At 56.4% G+C, this 22,696-nt stretch overlaps 1 protein-coding gene across 4 annotated transcripts in view; it reads right to left on the minus strand.

Moving 5' to 3' along the window:
• The window catches only part of DDX42 (DEAD-box helicase 42), a 465,634-nt gene that overhangs the window by 413,554 nt on the left and 29,384 nt on the right, over nt 1-22,696 (minus strand). For 2 of the 4 annotated variants that reach the window (XM_078645045.1, XM_078645047.1), the window contains exon 2: nt 22,271-22,328. The exons of the other annotated variants lie outside the window; for them this stretch is intronic. The gene's annotated coding sequence lies outside the window, so the exon portion shown is untranslated. The remainder of the gene's footprint in view (nt 1-22,270; nt 22,329-22,696) is intronic. 4 annotated transcript variants of the gene reach the window in all.

A 22,696-nucleotide genomic window follows, 5' to 3' on the forward strand; every position in this document is an offset into this window, starting at 1 on the left:
ACACACACAGAGCCGCACACACACACACACAGAGCCACACACACACACACACAGAGCCACACACACACACACAGAGCCACACACACACACAGAGCCACACACACACACAGAGCCACACACACACACACAGAGCCACACACACACACAGAGCCACACACACACACACAGAGCCACACACACACACAGAGCCACACACACACACACACAGCCACACACACACACACACACAGAGCCACACACACACACACACAGAGCCACACAGAGCCACACACACACACACACACACACAGAGCCACACACACACACACAGAGCCACACACACACACACAGAGCCACACACACACACAGAGCCACACACACACACACAGAGCCACACACACACACACAGAGCCACACACACACACAGAGCCACACACACACAGCCACACACACACACACACACACACAGAGCCACACACACACACAGAGCCACACACACACACACAGAGCCACACACACACACACACAGAGCCACACACACACACACACAGAGCCACACACACACACACAGAGCCACACACACACACACCCACACACACACACACAGCCACACACACACAGCCACACACACACACACAGCCACACACACACAGCCACACACACACAGCCACACACACACACAGCCACACACACACAGCCACACACACACACAGCCACACACACACACAGCCACACACACACACAGCCACACACACACACAGCCACACACACACACACACAGCCACACACACACACACACAGCCACACACACACACACACAGCCACACACACACACACACAGCCACACACACACACACACAGCCACACACACACACACACCAGCCACACACACACACACACAGCCACACACACACACACAGCCACACACACACACACAGCCACACACACACACACACAGCCACACACACACACACACAGCCACACACACACACACACAGAGCCACACACACAGAGACACAGAGCCACACACACAGAGACACAGAGCCACACACACAGAGACACAGAGCCACACACACAGAGACACAGAGCCACACACAGAGCCACACACACACACAGAGCCACACACACACACAGAGCCACACACACACACAGAGCCACACACACAGAGCCACACAGAGCCACACAGAGCCACACAGAGCCACACACACAGACACAGAGCCACACACACAGACACAGAGCCACACACACACACAGAGCCACACACACACACAGAGCCACACACACACACAGAGCCACACACACACACAGAGCCACACACACACACAGAGCCACACACACACAGAGCCACACACACACAGAGCCACACACACACACACACAGAGCCACACACACACACACACAGAGCCACACACACACACACAGAGCCACACACACAGAGCCACACAGAGCCACACAGAGCCACACAGAGCCACACAGAGCCACACAGAGCCACACAGAGCCACACAGAGCCACACAGAGCCACACACACAGACACAGAGCCACACACACAGACACAGAGCCACACACACAGACACAGAGCCACACACACAGACACACAGCCACACACACAGACACACAGAGCCACACACACACACACACAGAGCCACACACACACACACACAGAGCCACACACACACACACACAGAGCCACACACACAGAGCCACACACACACACAGAGCCACACACACACACACACACAGCCACACACACACAGCCACACACACACACACACAGAGCCACACACACACAGACACAGAGCCACACACACAGACACAGAGCCACACACACACAGACAGAGCCACACACACACAGACAGAGCCACACACACACACAGAGCCACACACACACACAGAGCCACACACACACACAGAGCCACACACACACACACACACACACAGAGCCACACACACACAGAGCCACACACACACAGAGCCACACACACACACAGAGCCACACACACACACACAGAGCCCCACACACACACACACACAGAGCCACACACACACACACACACACAGAGCCACACACACACACACACAGAGCCACACACACACACACACACAGAGCCACACACACACACAGAGCCACACACACACACAGAGCCCCACACACACACACAGAGCCACACACACACACACACACAGAGCCACACACACACACACAGAGCCACACACACACACACACAGAGCCACACACACACACAGAGCCACACACACACACAGAGCCACACAGAGCCACACACACACACACAGAGCCACACACACACAGAGCCACACACACACACACAGAGCCACACACACACACAGAGCCACACACACACACACACACAGCCACACACACACACACAGCCACACACACACACACACAGCCACACACACACAGAGCCACACACACACACACACACACACACACACACACAGAGCCACACACACACAGAGACACAGAGCCACACACAGAGCCACACACACACAGAGACACAGAGCCACACACAGAGCCACACACACACACAGAGCCACACACACACACACAGAGCCACACACACACACAGAGCCACACACACACACACAGAGCCACACACACACACACAGAGCCACACACACACACACACAGAGCCACACACACACACACAGAGCCACACACACACACACAGAGCCACACACACACACACAGAGCCACACACACACACACAGAGCCACACACACACACACAGAGCCACACACACACACACAGAGCCACACACACACAGAGCCACACACACACACACAGAGCCACACACACACACACAGAGCCACACACACACACACAGAGCCACACACACACACACAGAGCCACACACACACACACACACACACAGAGCCACACACACACACACAGAGCCACACACACACACACAGAGCCACACACACAGAGCCACACACACACACACAGAGCCACACACACACACACAGAGCCACACACACAGACACAGAGCCACACACACACAGACACAGAGCCACACACACACACAGAGCCACACACACACACAGAGCCACACACACACACACACAGAGCCACACACACACACACACACAGAGCCACACACACACACACAGAGCCACACACTGTTGGACAGGCCGCATGTTCGGGCTGTCCCCCCTCCCCGCAATGGGACCGGGACCCTGGCTCTCCCTGCATCCCCAGCCAGAGTCCCCAACCGACCACCCAAAGTACCCTGCAATCCCTCCACTACAAGACACCAGCTCCGGACCCAGCTGGCCCGGGTCACCATCCACACCACGACATCGACCCGGCCGCCATCTTGGGGCACTGCAGCACGAGGCCGCGTGGCCTCAACTCGACCCTAACCCTGGGCCCGGCCGGGCCCGCCACCGAGGCACCAACCTCCCCCCAGGAGGCAGAGTGACCACTTGGCGAGTCAATGGGAGAAGGAATCGTCAACGGCTCTCCTCCGCCAGGTGTCGATCACCCCAGGCCGCCCTGGGCACTGGCTCCACCCCCCTGCTGGGTGTCTGGACTCCCTCATCCCGGACCTCCCGGCCCCCAGGCGCGAGGGTCCGGACATCAAAGGGGACCAGACCTATAACTGGGGCAGTGCCAGACCAGGAAGGCAGTTGTATCCTGGAGTCGAGAGACCCGAGAAGAACTCATCCGTGACTGGCCTGCTGGCGCTGCCGCGGCCCTCTGCCTCGTGAAACCATCGTCTCGGCCTGCTGGCGCTGCCGCGGCCCTCTGCCTCGTGAAACCATCGTCTCGGCCTGCTGGCGCTGCCGCGGCCCTCTGCCTCGTGAAACCATCGTCTTGGCCTGCTGGCGCTGCCGCGGCCCTCTGCCTCGTGAAACCATCGTCTTGGCCTGCTGGCGCTGCCGCGGCCCTCTGCCTCGTGAAACCATCGACTTGGCCTGCTGGCGCTGCCGCGGCCCTCTACCTTGTGAGACTACCATCTTGGCCTGCTGGCGCGGCCGCGGCCCTCTACCTTGTGAGACTACCATCTTGGCCTGCTGGCGCTGCCGCGGCCCGATCCACAGACACTCCAGCTCGAGGATTGTGAGCTCGCCTCTTACCCCTACCTGTACCTATCCGGTATCGAGACTGTCCCGCTACCCCCTTTCCCTACAGAGGCTAGAAGTGAGAGGACCCCCGGGTCCGAGATACCCTGTATCGCTGATATCCTTGCCTGAAGAACCTTATATAAAGCATTGAACTCGACTTGGTGTGGTGCCTGTTTGTGGGGAGGGAGGTAACTTGTCTGTACGATCGCCAGGAGACGGTCCCCCTCGGGGATCTCTCCCTCAGTATCCGGCCGACCCTCAGGGTCCCCGTCTAACATTGGTGGCCAGCGACGGGATCCGAACCTACGCATAATCGTACAGAAAGTCACCCGACCCACGACACACGACCACCATGACAACAGAGAGCGGAACAACGGAGAAATTCCAGATGGAAAAATTGGAAGACTATAACCACCGAGAACTGAAGCAATATTGCATGGAACTTGGTCTCCCAACCACGGGTCTGAGTACGAAGGAAGACTTCAAACGAGCCCTAGAAGCCTGGGCGGAAATGGGTACGGCCGTACCCCGAACACAAACAACCGAAACGAGCCCCGCACCAACTAAAGAAAAAGCGGGTCTCTCCCTGGAAGAGATCCGAGAAAGAGAAAACACCAGACTCCACGAATTAGAATTAGCCCGACTTCGCTTGGATGGAGAACTCAAGCTGGCAGAACAAAAAATAACCCTGGAACACTTACGGCTCAGGGAAGAGCGAGAAGACAAGCAAAGACAGAGAGAGCTAGAGGAAAAGAAACTAGAGTACGAACATGAGCGCAATCTCAAAGCACTGGAGATCCAGAAACAGAATAAAGACCTCGGGCTCCCCGAGCGACCGACCCCGTCTGCCTCGACCGAACCCAAGGTTCACATCCCCAAAGATGTCATCCGGGAATACCACAAGAACGATGATATACAGCAGTGGTTTAAAGCCTATGAGGTGGCAATGACCTCCCACCGGATTCCCCGAAGCGATTGGGGAGCCGGATTATGGGGGAGGTTTGTCAACGAAGGGCGGGACGCCCTGCTGCAACTCCCGGACCAGCTGATGACCTCCTACGACCACATGAAGGCCGCCCTCCTCACTCGATACGGGCTCACACCTGAGATGTACCGCCAACGGTTCCGCGACTGCAAACGGATTCCGGGTACAACTTGGGTGGAGTACGTGAACTTTTTTAGCCGAGCCTTCGAGGGGTGGATCAAGGGCAACAAAGTAACCACCTACGAACAACTCTTTGACCTTATCGTATGGGAACACCTGTCGAGCAACTGCTTCGTGGAGCTCCGGCAACACCTCCTGGACAGTAAGCTAACCGACCCTCGACAACTCGCCGTCGAAGCTGACCGGTGGGAAAGCACCCGAGTTGGCCGGAACGCACCCAGCGAATTATCCAGACCGTATCGCCCCCGAGGGGGAGGAGGAAGTCAGGGTCGGGGGAGAGACCCCGGCCCCTCGTCACCCCCCAGAAACCCCTCGACCCCGGTTGGCCGAGGAAGCCCTGCTGTCCGGGCCGGTTTCCGGGCCAACATTACGTGCCACAGGTGCCAGCGACCCGGCCACTACGCCAGTGATCCCAACTGCCCAAAGAATCCGAACACTACCCCCCGCCAAGTTGCCGCGGCGGCCCTAGGGGAAGAACTAATCTCGGAAGACCAAGAAGAGTACGAGACCGATCCCTCTGAATGGGCACCCGCCGCCATGGCACTGGTCTGCTTAGGGGAGAGAGACATGATTCCGCGGGCCCCCCTTCCCGCCAACACACAGAAGTACGGTCAATGGGTCAACATTAATGGCCGCCGGGCGGAAGCCCTCCGCGACACCGGGGCCAGTGTAACGGCGGTCCGACGCCACCTCGTCACTCCAGACCAAATCTTGCCGAACATTCTTTGCCCTGTCCGATCAGCCGACAACTCCGAAAGCCTATGCCACATGGCCTGCGTCCCCTTCGAGTGGGGAGGAGTAACAGGGATGTTAAAAGTAACTGTCCGCGATGATGCCCCCGTGGACTGCCTCCTAGGAAACGACCTTGAAAGCTCTCCCTGGGCAGCTGTCGAACGGAGGGAGCACCTGGGGATGCTTGGCCTCCCCGAATGGGTCTGCGTCACGACCCGGTCCACGACCGCCCGCGCGGTCCCCAGTCTAGAAGAGCCCGAGTGGCCGGAACCTCCTCCCGCGCTCATCCCAGAGGAGGCCGCCCCAGAAGCCAGTCCCTCGACCCAAACCGAAGAAGGACCCGACCAGCTTCGGGACGTCCCTGACCTGGCACAATGGCGGCAGGAGGGAGGCCCCACTCAGGAACAATTCCGGGCCGAACAGAAAGCATGTCCCTCTCTCGAAGGACTCCGGCAGCAAGCCCTGGCCCAGAGCACCGGGGATACCTCGGGGGCCCACTGGATCTACTGGGACCAAGACCTGCTCTACAGCGAGCAGAAAATTGCAGAACTAGGAGCCAGTCGGGTGCTGGTGGTGCCCCTTCGCTTCCGAGACTTCCTCCTGAACTTAGCCCACGATGTCCCCCTTGCCGGACACCTGGGACAGGATAAAACCTACGACCGCCTGGTGACCCATTTTTTCTGGCCCCAAATGCGAAAGGATGTCACCAACCACTGCAAGGCCTGCCCCACCTGCCAGGCCAGCGGAAAAAGTGGCCGAAAAATCAAAGCACCTTTACAACCCTTTCCGGTCGTCACCACCCCGTTTGAACGAGTGGGAATAGACATTGTGGGGCCCCTCGACCCTCGAACAGCCCAAGGACACCGGTTCATCCTGGTCCTAGTAGACCACGCCACCCGCTATCCCGAGGCCATCCCTCTCCGGACTGTGACGGCCCCCGTGGTGGGCCGAGCTCTGATGGGGATCTTCTCCCGGGTGGGGTTCCCCCGGGAGGTCGTCAGTGACAGGGGCACGAACTTTATCTCCAAATATATGAAGTCTCTCTGGCAACAATGCGGGGTCACCTACAAATTCACGACCCCCTATCACCCGCAAGGAAACGGACTGGTTGAGAGGTTCAACCGCACCCTCAAAGGGATGATTATGGGCCTAGAAGAACCCCTTCGACGCCAGTGGGACGTGCTACTTCCATGCCTCCTGTTTGCCTATCGGGAGGTCCCGCAGAAATCCCTCGGCTTCAGCCCTTTCGAACTCCTGTACGGGCACCCCGTCCGGGGTCCCCTCAGCCTAGTCAAGGAAGGTTGGGAGCAGCCCCCCCAGAAAACTCCCCCGGACATCTACAGGTACCTCCTGGCTCTCCGCAACCAGACCCGGCGGTTCCGAGACACCGCCAAAGCCAATCTCGAGGCCAGCCAGGAGGACATGAAGAGGTGGTACGATCAGCACGCGTCCTCCATTGAGTTCGAACCGGGACAACAGGTCTGGGTGATGTCCCCGGTTGAACCCTGTGCACTCCAAGACAGATGGTCCGGGCCCTTCAAGGTGATCGAACGCAAGGGGCCCGTCACCTATTTAATCGACATGGAGACTGCCCGGAACCCCCTACGGGTCCTCCATGCCAACAGGCTCAAACCCCATTTTGTGCGATCCGAACTCAGCCTCCTGATGGCTACCGATAATGGGACAGAAGAAGACTCCGAACCCCTTCCGGACTTACTGAGGGTCCTCGAACGGGATGGCTCAGTGGAAGGGGTCCAGCTCTCCGAGGCCCTGTCCCCGGAGCAACGCCAAGACTGCCAAACGCTCCTAAGGCGGTTCGCCTCCCTGTTCTCCCTCACCCCCGGAGTCACCCCCTGGTGCCTTCACGATGTGGACACCGGGGACAGCCCTCCTATTCGACACCGGGCGTACCGCGTACCCGACCGGGTGCGCGCCTGCATCCAGACCGAGGTGTCCAAAATGCTGACCCTGGGAGTGATCGAACCCTCAGACAGCCCCTGGGCAAGCCCAGTCGTCCTGGTTCCCAAGGCGGCCGCCCCGGGCGTTGCCCCCGAGCTCCGGTTCTGCGTGGACTATCGGGGGCTGAATGCAGTTACCAGGACCGACGCTCATCCCATCCCCCGGGCAGATGAGCTAATTGACCGGATGGGGGCCGCCCGCTACCTGAGCATCTTCGACCTAACAGCGGGCTACTGGCAGATCGCCCTCACCCCTAGGGCCCAAGAACGTTCCGCCTTCTCTACCCCGGACGGGCACTACCACTTTAAAGTAATGCCCTTCGGCATGAAAAACGCCCCGGCAACGTTCCAACGGCTGGTAAACCAGGTACTGGCGGGCCTGGGAGACTTCAGTGCCGCCTACCTGGACGACATTGCTGTGTACAGCCACCAGTGGACCGACCACCTCCGCCACCTGCGGGAGGTTCTACACGCCCTCCAGCAAGCCGGGCTCACCATCAAGGCCAGCAAGTGCCAGGTTGGCCAAGGGTCCGTGACCTACCTGGGACACCAAGTGGGAAGCGGGCTGGTGGCCCCTCTCCAACTCAAGATTGCGGCCATCCAGGCCTGGCAACCCCCTACGACCCAAACGGAGGTCCGGGCCTTCCTGGGGCTCACCGGATACTACCGGCGGTTCGTGAAGGACTATGGTAGCATCGTAGGGCCCCTCACAGAGCTCACCTCCAAGAAGGGCCCCAAAACCGTCAACTGGACACCGGACTGCCAATCGGCCTTCGAGAAACTAAAGACCGCCATGTGCACGGCCCCCGTGCTCCAGGCTCCCGACTACAGCCAGGAATTCATTGTGCAGACGGACGCCTCCGATCATGGTGTGGGGGCCGTCCTCTCCCAACTCAACGCCGAAGGGGTCGACCATCCGGTGGTCTTCATCAGCAGACGCCTCTTGCCCCGAGAACAGCGCTGGAGCACCATTGAGAGAGAGGCCTTCGCCGTAGTCTGGGCACTCAAGAAGCTCCGGCCATACCTCTTCGGCACCCACTTCCGGGTGCAAACAGACCACCGACCCCTGCAATGGCTGATGCAAATGCGGGGGGAGAACCCGAAGCTGTTGCGCTGGTCCATCTCCCTGCAGGGGATGGACTTCACGGTGGAACATCGTCCAGGCCAGGACCATGCCAATGCCGACGGCCTGTCACGCTTTTTCCGCCTCAGCGAGGAGAGTCCCCAGGAAGATGGCTGACTCTCCCCGCCTTCAGCTGGGGGGGACGCATGTTGGACAGGCCGCATGTTCGGGCTGTCCCCCCTCCCCGCAATGGGACCGGGACCCTGGCTCTCCCTGCATCCCCAGCCAGAGTCCCCAACCGACCACCCAAAGTACCCTGCAATCCCTCCACTACAAGACACCAGCTCCGGACCCAGCTGGCCCGGGTCACCATCCACACCACGACATCGACCCGGCCGCCATCTTGGGGCACTGCAGCACGAGGCCGCGTGGCCTCAACTCGACCCTAACCCTGGGCCCGGCCGGGCCCGCCACCGAGGCACCAACCTCCCCCCAGGAGGCAGAGTGACCACTTGGCGAGTCAATGGGAGAAGGAATCGTCAACGGCTCTCCTCCGCCAGGTGTCGATCACCCCAGGCCGCCCTGGGCACTGGCTCCACCCCCCTGCTGGGTGTCTGGACTCCCTCATCCCGGACCTCCCGGCCCCCAGGCGCGAGGGTCCGGACATCAAAGGGGACCAGACCTATAACTGGGGCAGTGCCAGACCAGGAAGGCAGTAGTATCCTGGAGTCGAGAGACCCGAGAAGAACTCATCCGTGACTGGCCTGCTGGCGTGCCGCGGCCCTCTGCCTCGTGAAACCATCGTCTCGGCCTGCTGGCGCTGCCGCGGCCCTCTGCCTCGTGAAACCATCGTCTCGGCCTGCTGGCGCTGCCGCGGCCCTCTGCCTCGTGAAACCATCGTCTTGGCCTGCTGGCGCTGCCGCGGCCCTCTGCCTCGTGAAACCATCGTCTTGGCCTGCTGGCGCTGCCGCGGCCCTCTGCCTCGTGAAACCATCGACTTGGCCTGCTGGCGCTGCCGCGGCCCTCTACCTTGTGAGACTACCATCTTGGCCTGCTGGCGCGGCCGCGGCCCTCTACCTTGTGAGACTACCATCTTGGCCTGCTGGCGCTGCCGCGGCCCGATCCACAGACACTCCAGCTCGAGGATTGTGAGCTCGCCTCTTACCCCTACCTGTACCTATCCGGTATCGAGACTGTCCCGCTACCCCCTTTCCCTACAGAGGCTAGAAGTGAGAGGACCCCCGGGTCCGAGATACCCTGTATCGCTGATATCCTTGCCTGAAGAACCTTATATAAAGCATTGAACTCGACTTGGTGTGGTGCCTGTTTGTGGGGAGGGAGGTAACTTGTCTGTACGATCGCCAGGAGACGGTCCCCCTCGGGGATCTCTCCCTCAGTATCCGGCCGACCCTCAGGGTCCCCGTCTAACACACACACACACACACACACACACAGAGCCACACACACACACACAGAGCCACACACACACACACAGAGCCACACACACACACACAGAGCCACACACACACACACAGAGCCACACACACACACACAGAGCCACACACACACAGAGCCACACACACACACAGAGCCACACACACACACACACACAGAGCCACACACACACACACAGAGCCACACACAGAGCCACACACAGCCACACACACAGCCACACACACAGCCACACACAGCCACACACACACACACAGCCACACACACACACACACAGCCACACACACACACACACAGAGCCACACAGAGCCACACACAGAGCCACACACACACACAGAGCCACACACACACACACACAGCCACACACACACAGAGACACAGAGCCACACACAGAGCCACACACACACACAGAGACACAGAGCCACACACAGAGCCACACACACACACACAGAGCCACACACACACACACAGAGCCACACACACACACACAGAGCCACACACACACAGAGCCACACACACACACACACAGAGCCACACACACAGAGCCACACACACACACACACAGAGCCACACACACAGAGCCACACACACACACACACAGAGCCACACACACACACACACAGAGCCACACACACACACACACAGAGCCACACACACACACACACAGAGCCACACACACACACACAGAGACACAGAGCCACACACAGAGCCACACACACAGCCACACACACACACACAGAGCCACACACAGAGCCACACACACACACAGAGCCACACAGAGCCACACACAGAGCCACACACACACACACAGAGCCACACACACACACACAGAGCCACACACACACACACAGAGCCACACACACACACACAGAGCCACACACACACACACAGAGCCACACACACAGAGCCACACACACACACACACACACACACACACAGAGCCACACACACAGAGCCACACACACAGAGCCACACACACAGAGCCACACACACAGAGCCACACACACAGAGCCACACACACAGAGCCACACACACAGAGCCACACACACAGAGCCACACACACACAGAGCCACACACACACAGAGCCACACACACACAGAGCCACACACACACAGAGCCACACACACACACAGAGCCACACACACACACAGAGCCACACACACACACAGAGCCACACACACACACAGAGCCACACACACACACAGAGCCACACACACACACAGAGCCACACACACACACAGAGCCACACACACACACACAGAGCCACACACAGAGCCACACACACACACAGAGCCACACACAGAGCCACACACACACACAGAGCCACACACACACACAGAGCCACACACACACACAGAGCCACACACACACACAGAGCCACACACACAGACAAAGCCACACACACAGACACAGCCACACACACAGACACAGAGCCACACACACACAGAGCCACACACACACAGAGCCACACACACACACAGAGCCACACACACACACACAGAGCCACACACACACACAGAGCCACACACACACACAGAGCCACACACACACACAGAGCCACACACACACACAGAGCCACACACACACACAGAGCCACACACACACACACACAGAGCCACACACACACACACACAGAGCCACACACACACACACACAGAGCCACACACACACACACACACACAGAGCCACACACACACACACACACAGAGCCACACACACACACACAGAGCCACACACACACACACAGAGCCACACACACACACACAGAGCCACACACACACACACACAGAGCCACACACACACAGAGCCACACACACACACACAGAGCCACACACACAGAGCCACACACACAGAGCCACACACACACAGAGCCACACACACACAGAGCCACACACACACACAGAGAGCCACACACACACACAGAGAGCCACACACACACACAGAGAGCCACACACACACACAGAGAGCCACACACACACACAGAGAGCCACACACACACACAGAGAGCCACACACACACACAGAGAGCCACACACACAGAGCCACACACACACACACAGAGCCACACACACAGAGCCACACACACACAGACACAGAGCCACACACACACAGACACAGAGCCACACACACACAGACACAGAGCCACACACACACACAGAGCCACACACACACACACAGAGCCACACACACACACACACACACACACACACACACAGAGCCACACACAGAGCCACACACACAGAGCCACACACACACACAGAGCCACACACACACACAGAGCCACACACACACACAGAGCCACACACACACACAGAGCCACACACACACACACAGCCACACACACACACACAGCCACACACACACACACACAGCCACACACAGCCACACACACACAGCCACACACAGCCACACACACACACACACACACAGAGCCACACACACACACACAGAGCCACACACACACACACAGAGCCACACACACACACAGAGCCACACACACACACACAGAGCCACACACACACACACAGAGCCACACACACACACAGAGCCACACACACACACACACAGAGCCACACACACACACAGAGCCACACACACACAGAGAGCCACACACACACACACACAGAGCCACACACACACACACAGAGCCACACACACACACACAGAGCCACACACACACAGAGCCACACACACACAGAGCCACACACACACACACACACAGAGCCACACACAGAGCCACACACAGAGCCACACACAGAGCCACACACAGAGCCACACACAGGGCCACACACACACACACACAGAGCCACACACACACACACACAGAGCCACACACAGAGCCACACACAGAGCCACACACAGAGCCACACACAGAGCCACACACAGAGCCACACACAGAGCCACACACAGAGCCACACACACACACACACAGCCACACACACAGCCACACACACAGCCACACACACAGCCACACACACAGCCACACACACAGCCACACACACAGCCACACACACAGCCACACACACACACACAGCCACACACACACACAGCCACACACACACACAGAGCCACACACACACACACACACAGAGCCACACACACACAGAGACACAGAGCCACACACACACAGAGACACAGAGCCACACACACACAGAGACACAGAGCCACACACACACACACACACACACACAGAGCCACACACACACAGAGCCACACACACACACAGAGCCACACACACACACACAGAGCCACACACACACACACAGAGCCACACACACACAGAGCCACACACACACAGAGCCACACACACAGAGCCACACACACAGAGCCACACACACACACACACACACAGAGCCACACACACAGAGCCACACACACACACACAGAGCCACACACACACACACAGAGCCACACACACACACACAGAGCCACACAGAGCCACACACACACACACACACACACACAGCCACACACACACACAGCCACACACACACACACACAGCCACACACACACACACACAGCCACACACACACAGCCACACACACACACACACAGCCACAGAGCCACACAGAGACACAGAGCCACAGAGCCACACACACACACACACACAGAGCCACACACACACACAGAGCCACACACACACACAGAGCCACACACACACACACAGAGCCACACACACACACACAGAGCCACACACACACACACAGAGCCACACACACACAGAGCCACACACACACAGAGCCACACACACACACACACACACACAGAGCCACACACACACACACAGAGCCACACACACACACACAGAGCCACACACACACACACAGAGCCACGCACACACACACAGAGCCACGCACACACACACAGAGCCACGCACACACACACACAGAGCCACACACACACAGACACAGAGCCACACACACACAGACACAGAGCCACACACACACAGACACAGAGCCACACACACAGACACAGAGCCACACACACACACACACAGAGCCACACACACACACACACAGAGCCACCCACACACACACACACACACAGAGCCACCCACACACACACACACAGAGCCACACACACACACACACACAGAGCCACACACACACACAGAGCCACACACACACACACACACACACACACACAGAGCCACACACACACACACACACACACACACACACAGAGCCACACACAGAGCCACACACACACACACAGAGCCACACACACACACACAGAGCCACACACACACACACAGAGCCACACAGAGCCACACACACACACAGAGCCACACACACACACACAGAGCCACACACACACACACACAGAGCCACACACACACACACACAGAGCCACACACACACACACACAGAGCCACACACACACACACACAGAGCCACACACACACACACAGAGCCACACACACACACACAGAGCCACACACACACACACAGAGCCACACACACACACACACACAGAGCCACACACACACACACACACAGCCACACACACACACAGCCACACACACACACACACAGCCACACACACACACACAGCCACACACACACACAGAGCCACACACACACAGAGACACAGAGCCACACACAGAGCCACACACACACACAGAGCCACACACACACACAGAGCCACACACACACACACACAGAGCCACACACACACACACAGAGCCACACACACACACACAGAGCCACACACACACACACAGAGCCACACACACACACACAGAGCCACACACACACACACAGAGCCACACACACACACACACACAGAGCCACACACACACACACAGAGCCACACACACACACACAGAGCCACACACACACACACAGAGCCACACACACACACACACAGAGCCACACACACACACACAGAGCCACACACACACACACACAGAGCCACACACACACACACACAGAGCCACACACACACAGAGCCACACACACACACAGAGCCACACACACACACACAGAGCCACACACACACAGAGCCACACACACACACACACAGAGCCACACACACACACACACACAGAGCCACACACACACACACACACAGAGTCACACACACACACACAGAGCCACACACACAGACACAGAGCCACACACACAGACACAGAGCCACACACACACAGACACAGAGCCACACACACACAGACACAGAGCCACACACACACACACACACACAGAGCCACACACACACACACACACACAGAGCCACACACACACACACAGAGCCACACACACACACACACACAGAGCCACACACACAGAGCCACACACACACACACAGAGCCACACACACACACACACAGAGCCACACACACACACACAGAGCCACACACACACACACAGAGCCACACACACACACAGAGCCACACACACACACAGAGCCACACACACACACACAGAGCCACACACACACAGAGCCACACACACACAGAGCCACACACACACAGAGCCACACACACACACAGAGCCACACACACACACAGAGCCACACACACACACACAGAGCCACACACACACACACACACAGAGCCACACACACACACACACAGCCACACACACACACAGAGCCACACACACACAGAGCCACACACACAGACACAGAGCCACACACAGAGCCACACACACACACAGAGCCACACACAGAGCCACACACACACACAGAGCCACACACACACAGAGACACAGAGCCACACACAGAGCCAAACACACACACAGAGCCACACACACACACAGCCACACACACACACACAGAGCCACACACACACACAGAGCCACACACACACACACACACAGAGCCACACACACACACACACAGAGCCACACACACACAGAGCCACACACACACACACAGAGCCACACACACACACACAGAGCCACACACACACACACAGAGCCACACACACACACACACACACACAGAGACACAGAGCCACACACACAGCCACACACAGAGCCACACACACACACACACACACAGAGCCACACACACACACACACACAGAGCCACACACACACAGAGCCACACACACACAGAGCCACACACACACACAGAGCCACACACACACACAGAGCCACACACACACACAGAGCCACACACACACACAGAGCCACACACACACACAGAGCCACACACACACAGAGCCACACACACACACAGAGCCACACACACACACAGAGCCACACACACACACAGAGCCACACACACACACACACAGAGCCACACACACACACAGAGCCACACACACACACACACAGAGCCACACACACACAGAGCCACACACACAGAGCCACACACACACACACAGAGCCACACACACAGAGCCACACACACACACACAGAGCCACACACAGAGCCACACACACACACACAGAGCCACACACAGAGCCACACACACACACACAGCCACACACACACACACAGCCACACACACACACACAGCCACACACACAGCCACACACACACACACAGCCACACACACACACACAGCCACACACACACACACAGCCACACACACACACACAGCCACACACACACACACAGAGCCACACACACACAGAGCCACACACACACAGAGCCACACACACACAGAGCCACACACACACAGAGCCACACACACACAGAGCCACACACACACAGAGCCACACACACACAGAGCCACACACACACACAGAGCCACACACACACAGAGCCACACACACACAGAGCCACACACACACAGAGCCACACACACACAGAGCCACACACACACAGAGCCACACACACACAGAGCCACACACACACAGAGCCACACACACACAGAGCCACACACACACAGAGCCACACACACAGAGCCACGAAAAACCGGATCACAAGGAGGGAACAGAGGCAGAGAAACCGGATCACGAGCAGGGAACAGAGGCAGAGAAAACAGATCACAAGCAGGGAACAGAGGCACGAGAAAACTGATCACAAGGAGGGAACAGAGGCACAGAAAACGGATCACAAGGAGGGAACAGAGGCACAGAAAACGGATCACAAAGAGGGAACAGAGGCACGAAAAACCAGATCACAAGGCCGGCCAGAGAGGTGAGACTGAGGGGGGTCAGGGGCTTTCAGTCTGCCCCCCCCCCCCCCGACTGAAAGGCCCAGAGAGCTCCTGGGTTTTCCTGCGTTGGGCACCTCCGGCCTGCAGAGGACGGGTGTGCAGAGGCCCAGACCGGAACTCAGGGCACCGGTATCGAACTAGGCCAGGAGCGGGGCCTTGACCTCAGGGCCCGTCAGTACAGCACAGGTGAGGAGAGGCCTGGGAAGGGACGCGGGCCATACGCAGCACAGGTGGAGAAGTTACCAATTAAATCCAGGCCAATGGGCGCCAGAACGCCACCGCCGGATCACCTGGAACACTAGGGAGAGGGGGGCGTTCCAGTGGGGGCAGAAGGGGCCCACCTATTCAGAATCTGCACCGCGGCCTAACACAGCAGCCGCCCCGGTTCCTCCGGCGGCTGCTCAGCCCCAGAGGCGGCCCCGCTGCTCTCCCGCTCGAGAGGCACCACCATAGTGGGAGCGCGGGACTGCTCTTCAGAGCATGGGCAGCGTGCAGGCAGCTGGGCTGGCGCTGCTGGTCCTCGTGCTGCTCTCGACCGGGGAAGGGGGGAGGAGGATCCGGCATATGGGAGGCCCTACACAAACCACCTCGAGGAGGCAGGAGGAGGGACCCGCGCCGTGTGAAGCCACAGAGGGGCAGTGGAAGAGGCGGCAGGAGGCTAAGAAAGACTGGTTTCAAGGAGGAACGAGAGAGGTTGTTAACAGTTAGCGAGCTCCGGATGGAAAGCGGACCACGCCATACACACTGCCATGTTTCTCTGAGGCGAAGCAGGAATGCCTCGGAGAAACCACTGTCATTTTCGGGATTATGGGGCGTGTTTTTATTTCTCTCCTCTTCCCATTGGCTGGAATATAAAATTCCAGCCAATGGGAAGAGGAGAGAAAGAACCTAAAAAAACACACCCCTCAACCCCAAAAACACTGGGCTTAAATGGACAGCCGCCCCTCTCCTGCAATGGCTGGCCTCCGTTTAGGAAGCCAGCCAATGGAGAAGAGGGGCGGGTTCAAGCCCCTCACTGAAAAACATAAGATCTCGCCGGGAGACTGCGCAAGCGAGCCTATGCAGGCCCGAGACCTAAAAAAAGGGAGCCAGGGACGACCCTTCCAATTACAGACCAATCAGTTTGATTGATGCTATGCAAAAGGTCTTTGGCCAGATGCTTCTGCATAGGTCTAGGTCATGGTCTGAGGATGAAGATATCCTCTCTCAATACCAGACCAGATTTAGACCAAAGACTGGGACAACGGATCAAGTGTTTAGACTCCTCCTCATTTATTGGAAGGTAGTGATGCTAGGCAAAGGCAGTCTCTACCTTGCATTCATCGACTTGAAGACTGCCTTTGACCTGGTCCCTAAATCCACTTGGTGAAATGGGTACTCCCCATCCCCTTCATCCTTAAATTATTGATCCGGCTCCACAAGGGGAATTTTGCCTGGGTTAGGTGGGGGAGTGGAGGGGGTCGCAGGGTCAACTAACAGAGCGCATCCCTGTCAATAGAGGGGTCCGACAGGGCTGTGTTCTGGCCGTGGCTGTGTTCTCCCTATATGTGAATGGGGTAGTTGATTTCTTCCTGTTGGACCCGGCCTCATGGCGTGGTCCTACCCCTCCCGCATGGCGGGCCCAGGACGACATCGGCCCTCCGCCCAGCATCGGGCAGCCCTTTTGCCCGACACTGCACGCCCCAACATTGCTGGTCCGGCCACCATCCCGGACCCCCACTACCGATCTGGCTCCATCGTGGGCCCCTCACGACCTAAGCACGAGGCCGCGCCCGACTCCATCTTGGGCCCACCACGTCACGACCACGTGGCCTCGGCCCCGGCCCCAGCGAAGCCCAGACATCGAGGCACCAAGATCCACCCAGGTGGTCGAGTGGCCACTCGACAGATCCCGGAGAAAAGGGTGTTTCGATGGCCCTCCAGCCGTCCCTGGGCGCCTGGTTTCGATCGCCCTCCGGCCTCCCTGGGCACTGGCTCCACCCCCCTGCTGGGTGTCTGGACACCATCATCCCGGCCCCTCTGACCCCCCCAGGCGCGAGGGTCCGGACATCAAAGGACTCCAGTCCTATATCTGGGCCAGCCCTGGATTAGGACGTCAGTTGTATCCTGGACTGGAAGCCCTGCTGACGCTGTCACGGCCGACGCCAGACGAACTCATCTCCGGTAACCTAAACCATCTGAGAGCCTGCTGGCGCTGCCGCGGCCTACCTTGCTGAAACCATCTTGAGAGCCTGCTGGCGCTGCCGCGGCCTACCTTGCTGAAACCATCTTGAGAGCCTGCTGGCGCTGCCGCGGCCTACCTTGCTGAAACCATCTTGAGAGCCTGCTGGCGCTGCCGCGGCCTACCTTGCTGAAACCATCTGAGAGCCTGCTGCCGCTGCCGCGGCCTACCCTGCTGAAACCAGCCTGAGAGCCTGCTGGCGCTGCCGCGGCCCGACCTCTCGGAACCCCCCAGCTCGAGGATTGAGAGCTGTACGTAGGGTATCCCTTCTTCCACCCGAGTTGAGACTGTCCCGCTACCCTACCCCCTTTACGAGACTTTACGGATCCTTCGATCTGCCTGTATATACTGCCAAGAACCAGCAACCTTTATTACCTATAAAAGCTTAAGATCTCGACCTCTGGTGTGGTGTCCGTCTGTAGTGTTGTGATTATTCTGCTGTACGATCCTAGGAGAGGACCCTCACCCAGGAGGCCTCTCGGTAACGCTCGGCTACTTCTCGAAGGAGAGGTGGACCTAGGGGTGGTCAGTCAGACATCTTCTGCCTCCCCCAGGGTCGCCTTTCAAACACTTCCCAGAGGAGCCCGCAGACTCGCCCACTCTGGGGAGCAACAAGATACCAACCTTGTTGTTTGCTGACAACACCCTTGTGATATCAAAGACCCCAGTGGTCACATAGGAACAGCCCTCTCAGCTGGGTGGGGCACCCCTCGAAAAGGTGGACACCTTTGATTACCTGGATGTAAGACTTACCGATAAAATGACCTGGAAACCCCATCTAGCAAAGATACTGATGGCACTTAAGCGAGTGGCCGGAGTAATAGGAAAAGAACATCGCCTTTCACACACTAGGCCTGTAGCTCCCGTCCTCCAAGTATATGACGCTAAAGCACTTAGCTCTGCTCTTTACAGAGCAGAAGTTTGGGGTTTTCGACAGACTCGATGAGCTTTGCAGATCGGAACATACATATTTAAGAGACTTGGTTATGGCACCCAAATATGTTCCCCTCACCCCTCTACTGTTGGATAGGAAAAGGCGCCCTGTACTTTTTTGGGCTCGCATTAGGCGGACTCCCGGGCATTCCTCCTATGCCGAAGCCCTCACTGAGATTATTCGCCTAGATACCAGCTGCAAAATAGGCTGGACCGCGGACATAAAAAAAAAACGTTGATAGCCAAAGGACTTCGAGTCTGTTGGGTCAGCCAGGAACACCCAACGAGAGACTAACTTAAACGTTTATATTGTGAATGGGTGTACCAACGGGAGAATTCCAAACCTAAAGTGGGCAAACTAACAATAGAATTCTATTCCCACAAACAAATTAGATATCTTGAGCCCTTTCTTGATACAATTCAGGTACAGAGAGATAGCATGTTGTGTATATACACTTTAGGTTTGGAACTCTTCCTGTTCGTGAGGTGACAGCAAAGTGGTACACAAGCAATGGGAAAACCTTCCCATGCTGCAATGCCCCGACAAAAAGCATTGCCCATTTAATGTTTGCTTGCACGGCCTATAAAACATCATGGGCCAAAGGGCCAAATGGCTGAAATTGCTTTTCCAGTAATTGGGTACACGGGACCATCATACAGCACTGCGTATCCTCAGGTCCGACTCTAGGCCGTTCTTCGCATGCTGTGTAGCAAAGTTCTTGGGACAAGCATGGCTCATAAGGTGGAAAGCGCTCGTAAGATTGGCATAGTTTTCATTGAAATTAGGATAACCTCATGACATCAAATTTTTTGTATTTTTATGCACATGCACTTTGTCAAACCTCCGCTGCTATTTCAGGTATAATTTAATAAAATTTTAGCATATTAATGCTTAACCATTAAGACGAAGTACTGACTTTTTATACCTTGCGTTTACTGTAGATATGTACGTGACAAAATTAAATTGTGCCTTTGTTATTGCTATTATGATTTTTTTATATTTTGAATACTTTATAAGCATTATTGGCTCAATTGATTACTTCGTTGTAATTGTTTATGCACATTGAAAATGCTGCCTATTTGTATTCACTTTTTTAAAGGCGAGAAGTTGTGACCTATGTTTCACAGAGGTGTGACTTGCAATACTTTGTTTCTAATTGCATGTTTTATTGGAAAGGGGGATTTAAAAACGAAACTAGATTCTGGACAATAAACCAGTTTCTAATACTACTGAGAACTTCAAACAGTCCTGTTGAAATTCAGCAGCCTTTCAATGTTTCACAAGAACATTTAAGGCAGCAACATCCAGCAAGTAACATGCCAATGTGTTTGACATGCCTACCAGCAATATCATAAGTGGAAATATAACGGCAAGTGAATATGTTTATTACCGCAATATGGGGCCCGGTGCTGTATGGAGCTTACTAGCCTCTGGCCGCAGACAACTATAGAAGTCTGTAACCAGGTGCTAAAAAAATAACAGGATTAGTACAAAAACCCAATGCTCAAAGCAACTCAATTTCGGGCCAGACTGTTAAGCTCTAAGGGCGTTAATTAAGTCACTTACATACTCTGCAGAGGTTGCAGGAGGTTTAAGTGCAGATTTCTCAAAGTTGCAGAAGGCACTGAAAATAAAAGAGCAAAGTATCCAGGTCAAACTTGACTCAAGATTTTATCAGAACAACATAGACCATATGTTGTTTACACAAACAGCATTACAATTATCATTGTACTAAGTTCTCAGTGACAGCAGGAAAGTATCCTCTTTTGATCAACATCTAAAACCAGAACCTGAAATGTGACCTTTTGGTAAGACCAAAATCGGGACATGTTTAACTAGGTAATAGTGCAAGCACATACTAGAAACAGCAATAAGAATTTGCACAGGCTGTGGCGCCGTTATCTAAAATATTTGATAGACAATTGAAAAAAAGATTTAAGAATCTAAACAAAAATGTTAGCAACTTTGTGAAGTCTTGAGGCTTGCTTCCAC

Source organism: Lissotriton helveticus, chromosome 5_1, assembly GCF_964261635.1.
Source record: "Lissotriton helveticus chromosome 5_1, aLisHel1.1, whole genome shotgun sequence".
Classification (NCBI taxonomy): Eukaryota; Metazoa; Chordata; class Amphibia; order Caudata; family Salamandridae; genus Lissotriton; species Lissotriton helveticus.